Genomic DNA, 10,516 nt, shown 5'->3' on the forward strand with positions numbered 1-10,516 from the left:
CCTTTCGGTATTCAGTATACAGATTTTGTAATTGCTGACTTCAATCACTAGGCTTATCCTCCCTGATTGGATGATGAGCATTTTAAAACAATGCCATATCAAAAGATAAAACTTCCATCCCACATATAACTCTTGTGGGAAATTAAGGACACATGAATATCACGACGAATAACCAAAGTTGTTTTCTTACGGAAGAGTAACAAATTTATTCCCTCAGTTTTATCAAACTGAAAGAAGTGCTTTCAATTAAAAACAAAACGAAACAAAAAATCATTGTCGTATTTGAATGCTTTTTTGTGATTCATCCCATACAGAAACATCCTCCTGCAATCATGCTCCATCCAGGGATTTCTACTTGGGGTCCAGCAGGACCCCAGATCTTGCTAGGGCTTTGCTGTCTTCCTTTATCTGTGCAGAACGACTCACTCAATGTCCCTTTACACCACATAAAAACTGAAAGGAATTTGACAATACTGCAAGCAGTTCACAGCACCTATCAGGGAGGGAAAAAAAGAAGAGTAGAAGTCTGACTGTAGTAATTTTATTAAGCCATTTCCCACCTTCTGGGCAGATCTATGAGGTGAGTAGGAACCAAGCAAGCTGGGTTGTCTATTTATTGGTAGACTTGCATAATAGCTGTAGTACAATGTGTTGAGACTGGCCATTTATTAGTTTACCAAAAGTTTGTGACAAGCCAGGGCTTATTCTGTGACCGATCCATGCCCTTGCAGATATCAGTTGTAACTTGCCATGGAGTGACACTTCATCTTAGAAATGCTAAAGGTGAGTTTGTGTGAAGCTGCTTACTCAAACAAAAGTTTGTGTTTCTTTTTTTTTTGGTGGTAGTGGGGTTTTTTTGGTTTTAGTTTCGGGGTTTTATTTTTCCTTTATCATGATGGAGGACTCCTTGAATTTCTTTTCCAGATTTCAAATGGAAAGTTGAAGACCTTGCACAGTTCCTTGTGAGTGTTGTCTTCTTTATGACCACCAGGTTTGGGGTCAGGAAGGAATGAAACATTACTGTCCTGGTTTTGGCTGGGATAGAGTTAATTTTCTTCTTAGAAGAAAACACAAATCCTTGGAGAAAAAGGAGGATAAATATTTAAAACAGCCTTTGAAAGTTAAGCACACAGAAGTGATTAACAAATAACAGGAATTGTGCTTGTTCTCTTTGCAGACCACTAAAAATTCTCCACTCACCAGGCTGGCACATTAACAAATAATATGATTTGTACCACTTTCTGAGCCTGTTCTACAGAACTGAAAAAAAGAACAACAGGGAGGCAAGGAAAACAACTGCAAGTAAAAACAATCATCTTCCCCACAGTATTTTCCATAAAGAGACTTCCTTCCCTCTAATATTATGGCAAGCTACCTTTTTAATCCTCTTGCAGCCAATGAGTAGTTATTTTCTCCTCATCTTCAAAATGAATCTTTTTTTCTTTTTTTCTTTTTTAATATATGCTATTAGAACTTGAAGAGCCACAAAAGCCACTTTCAGGTCCAGTTCTGTTCTACTTGCTGGCCAGCTGGGCTGTCCTACAGCCAAACCCCATCAAGCTGCACCATAAAAGTAGCTGTCTTTAAGTAGACTCCCCCTGACAGAACACAACGAAATTACCTCTGCATCAACACAGGTGCATTTACTTTGTCTGCCCTATAAATCTGGCCTGTGGGATGACTTGTATAAATAAAACGAATTATTTTGTACTTGTGAGGACTTGATAGGGGTCAGTGATTTGCTGAACACTAGCAGAATTTCTCAGCACAGAATGAGTAAACCAGGAGGTCTTAATTCAAAGTGTTAGATTATCCAGGCGTGATGGCTTAATACAAGTGGGAGGAAGGCATAATACAGGGAATCATTACTTACACATGTGCATTTATGAAATCATTACTGTGCTGAAGTAGTTCATTTGTCTGCCTTTTTAACTACAGACCTTTGGTTTGAGGAAGACTGACAATGCATCCACTAGCAGGAGCTCTGGATCACCTGTAATTGAGGATTTTACCACTCCATGCCCTTAGCGTGGTCCTTCTAGAAAGGTGCCGGGCTCATTTCTGTCCATCTCCAGGTGGATGAGAGATGCCAGTGGCATCCTGTTTTCATTAGGTTCATTAGAGTGGCACTGGGCTCTCAGGGAGCACTAGCTCCTGAATGAGAGACTCTCTGATCCCTTTAATTTTCACAGCTTTGTGCTCTGCAAACTTTTATGTGAACAGGTTTTGCTGGGATTATTTGAGGCCTTGTCAATACTTCTTTTGTGATCAAAAGATAAGGCCTTCTCTCTCTGTACGATTGGAAGAGAGCACAGACAAATATTAAAAGTCTTTGTTTTCTTTCCAGTTCAACAAACTCATGATCCTCATTCTCAGCTGCCTTCCTTCAACTGCCTCGATGTAAAAGGCAAATTTTTGTGGGTGGCCATTTGGATCTGATGTTGGGAGGGTGAGAGGAGAGGACTATGTTGTCTGTGGGCACTGTCTTGGTCCTTCACTTCATCCCTTGGCTCTTCAGGGACACCTCCGAGGCACTGCACAGTTGGAGCAGCACCAAGTAGCTGCGAGGAGAAAACTGTCCTCCAGCTGGTTCCCACACACTCCACCCTCCCTCACCTTCAACACGAACTGTCATTGTGAGGACATGAAGAGGAAAAGCCAAGCCCTGCCTGAATGAACACAATCCTTGGCAATATAAACCCTTTTGGAACAACTTTGTGCAACGCTGCCAACAGAAACATGAACCTTCTCTTAAGAGCCTTCTCCTGGTTTTTTCCACCATTAAGGCCTCCATTGCAGCCTCAGGCTTGAACAATATTTCTTGGAGTGTTTAGGAGCAGGGTGTTCTTCCCAGATGATCTAATTTCCAGCTAATCTCTTGCGTGTCAACTGTTTCAGCTGAGGTAAATTTTGAAGTGAATTTTGCTGTGGCAAAGAAGAAGGACACCAGGAAAGGCTCTTCCCAAGTCAGTGGAACAGCTGTGTCTGAGCAATATCAGCATCAAGCACTCAGTAATTCTGAATCAGTCATATGAATCACCCACTCATCACCAGCATTAACATTGTCTGTTTACGCCTGACCTCTGACAGGTTTTCTTTTATCTCTACCTTTTCAGTAATGCCATTTACCAAAAACTGTTAGACACAAGATGATATGCCACTGATTGCCAGTCAGCCATCACACCAAAAGCACAAAGCCTGATCTGAGGAGGTTAGAGCAGCCACAATGCTAATTTGAATGCTGTAATGACTTTGCTTCAGACTTGCTGGTTTTGTTTTCCGTGTTTTGCCAATATTTGCGAAAAGCAAATCTACTTCAAACAGATTTCAAACAAATAATTCAGGACACCTTTACAAAGTTATAAAATTCCTATTCATAACTGGAATTGCGCAGAACACAAATTCAGAGTTCAGGAGTTACACTCATCTAAGTAGAGAACACATCCTATCAGGGAAGTGACAGACCTCATAAAAATAGCTCAAGTTGCCAACATTGAATATGAAATGCTCCCCGCAAATTGCTCTCCAAGAGGCTGCTAGTGAAGAATGATTTCCAGGAGTGATTCAGCAAACAGCTCCAGAAAATTACAATCTCTTCACGGACAATTCACAAATGAAAGATACGGTTTGTTGAATGAAATTCATTACAAAAGATTCTTTTACCTGTATTTATCCCTGTGAAAACAGTCAGGGCTCTCAGGTGGACCCTCTAACATTTACACCACCTGTAATGCTCAGTATCTAGAGGCCAGGCAATTTTATGTTGAACTTCTGCTCTAAGTAATAAGAAATCATGCTAAATGTCTAAAGCAAGAAATGGTAAAAGATTTTCCTTTTCCTCCTGTTTTTTTTCTTTTCATATCATGTAGCAATCAATGCACAAAGAGCAGTAACAGAAACTTCAATAAAATAATGTCAGCCTGAAGGACTGCATTTTTCAAGCAGTGCCTTTTTGGACAGCAGGAATTTTTTGCCTCTGTATGACAAAACTGATGTAAACTGGACCATAGAGTCATTTCTGTGTGTCTTTGCCCATGTGATATGCATTTTTAGGTTTCTACCAGAGGAACATATTGTTTATACAACATGTCTTGAGCAACAAAGTAGGTTGAAATTGCTTTTCAGAGAAAGCACCCTCAATCCTCAGGGGCAGGACTGACTTCGAAAATAACAAGTTGTGCCATGAGACTAGAGTGATTTCTTTACAGCCTCCCCCTCTTGTGTCCTGTAATGGCCTCACAAAATGCTGATGGCACACTAGAGAAAGGAGAAGCAGGGAAATAAAGAGGTGTCATTTCTTTAGGTGAAGCAGCATAATTCCCTGGTGCATTCTTCTATCAGGTCAAAGTAACCTCATTTACAAAATAAAATCAAAAATTAGTTGAAAGGGTGGTGGTTGTTGTTGTCATTATTATTATTACTGTTATTCTTTACTGACTGTCCTACGATAACTTGGTTTGTTGTTTCCCTCTTGTGGGAATGACAGGACTTAAGGATGCTATTCTGGAAGTATGTTTACACCAAAAGGAGGCAAACGTTATCTGCCATTCTCTTGCCTTCCTTGGTTGTTCCCTCACAGCTAGATCCCCTTGGGAAGCAAACAGAAGTTTCAGGTGTTACTGCAGCAAGCCCTGTCAAGGCTTCAGTGCTCAGCTGTGTTGAGTCACGGCTTGGTCTGCCTTGCGTGAGATGGGTTTGGGGAGACCTCTCCCTGCTCCTGCCCAGACCTGTCTCCTTGGAATATGCTCTACGTGAGCTCCTGAGCTATAAACAAGTCATGTTTGCCAAGCTGGCGACAACAGTGCTGCTCAGTGTTTGCTGCTATCTTCTCTTAATTTCCTGGGGCACAGAGGCCCATATGTGCATGTGTTCACAAATTCTCCCCTCCCAGTTCACAACCTCTGAGGTGGCCCCAGTGCCCCCATGTTCATCAGAGAGAGGTTGGCAGCTTCAGGGGGTGACTCATCACATGAGCAGGAAGACATCCAGACAATGAGAGTCTTACACTGAAGGGGGAACTAGAACAGTGGCTGGTGCTAGAAAGAGAACCTTGGCTGATAAAGCAAATGTTCAATCAGGTTTAACAAGGGCTGAGGTACCTGCATGCTGTCAAACTAGAGATACCACTCCAGGTGCCTTGGCAGCTCAGATGTTCCCAACACAGAGGCTCTTTTGCACAAAGCCTGCAGATAACAGAAAATCAACTATATTTTTTCTTGTTTATGCAGGGGGTTTTTTTCTGCGCATCTTTTTCTAGATTTTTTTTTTTTAATTAAAATGCAGATAGCGTACCTGAAATATTTGGTGGTATTTTAAACAGCTTTGTAAATAATCCTAGACTCACCTTGCAGGCTGTCACAAAACACAGACAAACAGGAACATTTTCTTCTCTTTTTTTTCCGTGTACTTGACACTGGAGTGAGGCCAAAATACGGAGGAAGAGACAATATCACCCAAAAATGTGTCTCAAAAGAGGTGGCAGAGGGCAGTTGCATCAGGCTGTTTGGGTGCCTGGTCCAACACGTTGCCATCAGTTGAGTAGAGGCAGTGAGCAGTTGATCTCTGCAGAAAATCATCAAAACCATCAAAAAAATCATCAAAGCCTAGAAGTATGTACTCTGGGTCTAAGAGGAGCTTGGCACTCCCCCAGAATCACAGCAATGCTGCTTGGAAGGGACTGGGGAGATCTCCAGCACAGTCCTCCATTTGAACCTACACTATTGCCAACATAAGATGACATCAGCCAGGAGACTGCCCGGAAAAGGGTAATTGTAAAAAAAAGAAAGTGTATGGGAAGGGAAGCCCTGGGAAATAAAGAGTCAGAAAGAGTCAGAAAGAGAGAGAATTTGGGATGAGAAGGACATGAGAAACTCAACCTAGTTGAAGGTGTCCAACTCCCCTGAAATGAGATGGGGAATTGGACTAGATGACCTTTAAAGGTCTCTTCCAATTCAAATATATATTCATATATGATTCTGTGACATGTATTGCACAGACTTGAAGGCTGTCCTCCATAGAAGGGTCTCATGTCTGCTTCTGGAGTCTACAAACACTGACACATCATATGCCACTATGCCATAGATGGTGTTCTGTTTCCATGAGTTTCATCTACCATGATATAACAATCTGCTCCATCATATCCTAAATTCTGGGGTTTTTTTCCTTGGGCTCTGGATCAATATAGCTCCTAGAACAATGAGAAACTGATCTTGAACCTGTGTTATCCGAGGCAACTGCACAAGTGAGGACACTCACACTGATTTGGAAGTAAATGAACTGATGCTTCCTCATTGCTCTGTCTATAGTCATGAGCCTCCCTCTCCTATGAACATGTGAAACTTGGCAGCTCAGTTTTGTTTTGCTTGTTATTGGGAGGGATTGCCCTGGCAGGGATCCTGAACCAGCACACCACATGCAGTGGGACATTCTCTGCATCTCATTCAGAGCCTTAGGGAGCCAGGTTTCCACAAAAGAAATTGGGTTTGGAAATTCTTCACCCTCCAGTAGAGCAACTGCATGAATATTTCTGTTCCTGACTTGATTTTCCATCAGTTCCAGGGGATATTTCAATTCCTTATTTTTCCTGATTAGAGGAGGAGAGACCACTTTGCTTTGCTGTTTCCTTTCCAAGTTCACTAGCTTGCTAGTTCTGAATGTCCTGGGTGTTTCCCTGTCCCCTCCCCAGTAACCCTTTTAGGAAGTTTCCCAGTCACAATCTTGATTCATTTTAAATAACTAGTTACTCCCAGCTGGTTTCTCCACCACTCCCTTCTGAGGTCAGACCACCAGAAGTGAGAGGGGGTGGATATCACTTCATTTGTCTCTCTGATCCTATTCCAAGAAAGAAGGAAGCTCACCAGTCAGACAGTGATGCTTTGTGCTCACACACTGGTTCTACTTGGTCATTACCTTTCCCTGACTCACCTAATGACCTCACCCTTCCTTTCCTCAGGAGATGTCCCTAACTCACTAGGAGGTTGGCAAGGATGCAGCTGAGACAGCCTTCATGCTCTGGAACTGTCCTCATATGTTTCTTCGTGTGATGTCTAATGCCATGCTCACAACAGTTCACAGCAAGAAGGTTGAGTTGAGGCATCCTCTTCATCCTCAGGGAAAGAAAGACTTCCTGCCCTTCTTGTCTCCCATGACATCACGGCAGCTATAAGCTATTCTTAACTATGCCCTGATGGGCAAGGCAAGCTCTGGTTTGTTTCCAGCTGTGCTCCAGAGCTCACCTGCAGCTTTCACCCATGAAAGAGTTCAGTTCAATCAGTTTAGATGCACCTAGGTAGAGGAATTCCTTCAGTTAGTGACAGAGCTATGGGAGGAGGTGAGGAGGTTGAGGAGTATCAGAGACAGTGAGAGAGAGAGAGACTACTGGAATCACATCCTGCCTTCCCTGGGACAGGCCTGACAGGGAGACAGGACACATGATACAGGGGATTCCCTGTCTTCTCTCCACCTGGCTCAACACTGTGACAAAGGATAGGGGGCAAGGGTGACCAATTCCTGCCCTGTGCAGCAGCTGCATCTCCTCTGTGACTGCACCACCTTCCCAGGTGCCCCAGCATAACAGGAATGAGTTTTTGCAAGTGGAACAGCAGGACAGCAAGGATGATGGTACACCCAGCATGGAGCTGTTGCAACAGGTCTATGCTCTGCATCAAACTGCTTCCAGAAAGAAAACCAGTCATGTCATTGTTGTAAGAAATGCCTTCTGAAGGGAACAAGAAGGCACAATATGCAGACTGAACTCACTTCTTCGGAAAGTCAGTTACCTCCCTGGAGCCTGGATTAAAGATGTGAAGAGAAAGATTCCTAACCTGAGGAATGGCACCTTAAAACACTAAGTGATAGTTGGTGTTTTATCAATAAAAGCTGATTTAACAGTTACCTATTACTCATACATTATGGGGCACACACAACAAAGTATAAAATGTTTGACCTTTCGTTTGTGCAATTACAGCTCTGCTGGGAACATGAAATCCCTGGGAAAGGACCTCTGGCAGTCATCTGGTCAATCATGCTGCTCTGACACAGGATCAGCTTGACCTGAATCATTCCTGGAGGTCATTCTTAAGGACCGCACACGGCAGACTCCCCGGCCTCCCCAGGCAATCTCGATTTAATTGAGAACTTCCTCAACCAAAGCATTAGCTGTATGTTTGTGCTAAAGAGCTATAGCAGCTGAGGCGGCCTCATGCAGGTCCTCTGCCAGATGGGCATGTTCCCCTGGGGGTTATGTGGGCATCTCTTTAGCTGAAATCTCAGGAAATCTCCCTAAGAGTCTGACAAAAAATGGTCTGAATTAAACACTATCTATAAAGGAGAGAGCTGTTTAGATGAATACACAGCTATCCACCTCCTTTTCAGCAGGGTATTTAGATGCGACCCTTGAAATTCTGCTTGCCTGTGCATTTGATGTTTGATGAATGCTAAAGTACTTTGCTGAATTGAGCTAAAACATCCGTGTTTGTTTTCCCTAACTAGCTGAAGCCACATTAGTTAAAAGATTTGGACAGCACAGGAAACATTAAATCATCTGGCAATCAGTAACAGTAGAGTTAATTCATGTGCTTGATTTCCAAAATATAAGTGAGGGCAACTGCAAATACAGCATTACCACAAGTGGGTCCTGTGTTATTTCCACGCCAGTCCAAAACGATGGCACTTAAGCATTCAACACATGTCTATCCCTTTAATTTCATATCAACTCATATGTTAGACCTCACTTTTCTGCCATGGCTCATATTTTTACAAGGAGGTACATCACCAAACACAGTATACAGATTTAGGTTAAAAAAATCATGGTGGGCTTCACCTACAATGCCATGAAGCAGCCTCAGAAAACCTCCCAGAACAGGAATGCTCTACTTTGATTCTGACAAAGGTGAGGGATGCGAGATCACTGGAAATGTAACCTCTTTGCAATGGTAATAAAGTGTTAGTAGATATCACACAATGATTTTAAGTTCTTGGCGAGCTGGTCATGTAGCTTGGGTTAGGGTAAACTTGACTGTTCTGGTTCTACAAGTATTTGCGATACAGCTTCACAGAATAATAACACATGGGAAACATGTAATTCCAATAGAGACATCCAGTTGAACTTTACTTGTTGCAGGAGAAATGAACTCTCTTAGTGCTATCTGGCTGAGCAGGAACCTGAGGGCAGCCAGGTCTTCTCAGAGCTTCCTGCAGGTTTGCGCGCTCCAAAGCTCTGGCGCACAGAGCAAAAGCAAATGCCATTAATTCCACATAAGTTTCAGATCATTTGCTGGTTTATGCAGTGTTCCAGCCAGCTAAATTTGTCCCAATAATTTATGCATTTGCACCAGCAAGCAGCCTCCCTTATGAGCCATTGTCAACAATTGTCACTAGCTTTTTCACATATCCTTCAGTAACTAAATATAAACAAATCTGTGTCTTCAGAGAGCATGCTGTTGTGATACAGGCCACACTCTAATTAATGAATGGTGTTTTCAGTGAATTACTTCCCTCTTTCAATATTGATTTAGGATGATTGCTGACCAGGGGATGCCTTTAAACCTCTAGCTTCTTGCAGAGAACAGTGTGATTGGAGGGGGTTTTTTTCTTAGAATGGTGTTCAGATACTGTATAGCACTATGATGTGGGAAACCTAAGGTCAGTAGTTATGCCTGAGACAAAGAAGAAATTTTATTTTTTTTTTTCTCCTGTGGAATATGTGCCACACACCACTGCTCATTTAATCCCAGAAGCTGCCAGCTAGCACAGACTGGCAAATTAGCCTGAACAGAACTGCTCCTACAGAGCTGAATTAGCATGGACACCTCTATCATACATCCACTATGATGGATCAGGCACCAATTGTTCCTTCATCCCAACCAATTCCACAAGAACCAAAGCTATGGCCATGCTTTTCATCATTGTCCTGCCATCTCAGTCAAATACCAGCCAAAATCAGTCCATCACTGCAAAACAGGCCAGCCTGATGCAGCACAAATCATGGTGGAAAATCCTATTCACCAAAATGCCTTCCAGGCCACTGTAGCTTGAGGAATGGTTTGGATGGGTTCACTCCCACCCTTGTGTTGGGAGCAAAGCAATTGCACTCAAACTAGCTCAAAAAGAGAGCAACCAAAGGTGAGGAGCTGCTTTTCACCAAGACGTAGTCACTGGCTGAAAATTCCCTAGATAAGACTGGAGTGGTTGCCAGTAGTGACTGCTCTAATTAGAAGCAAAACAATTTTCATTACCACCGCTTTGCTTCACACAGCAGCCATGTCCTGGAGCAGTCACCGTTTTAGCCTTACTGTCCATTACTGTAAAAGACGCCTCTGCTCTGCAAATATCTGCTCAGGCCATGCAAACAAACATCCTCTCTATAATTTTGAAGGGCAGCTGCAGTTCCACGTGAGCGTGCAGCGAACACTCATGTTCAGGGTGCACCAGGTCTCCTCTTCCCATGTAATGTTCTCCCTCCTGCAAAAAAAAAATGAGATTTCAGGTACCAGATTTGAAACTCCAGCCTAGCTCA

The 10,516-nt window shown here is 42.9% G+C and overlaps 1 long non-coding RNA gene across 1 annotated transcript; it reads right to left on the minus strand.

Annotated features, from left to right (window-relative positions):
• Nucleotides 1–855: 855 nt before the first annotated feature.
• Nucleotides 856–7,754, minus strand: LOC135416805 (uncharacterized). Its single transcript, XR_010431744.1, has 3 exons — nucleotides 6,925–7,754; nucleotides 5,100–5,183; nucleotides 856–1,077 (listed from the first exon to the last, which is right to left on the minus strand). It is a non-coding gene; the product is annotated as an uncharacterized LOC135416805 (long non-coding RNA).
• Nucleotides 7,755–10,516: the final 2,762 nt, after the last annotated feature.

The sequence above is a fragment of the Pseudopipra pipra genome, chromosome 6 (assembly GCF_036250125.1).
Source record: "Pseudopipra pipra isolate bDixPip1 chromosome 6, bDixPip1.hap1, whole genome shotgun sequence".
Taxonomy (NCBI): domain Eukaryota; kingdom Metazoa; phylum Chordata; class Aves; order Passeriformes; family Pipridae; genus Pseudopipra; species Pseudopipra pipra.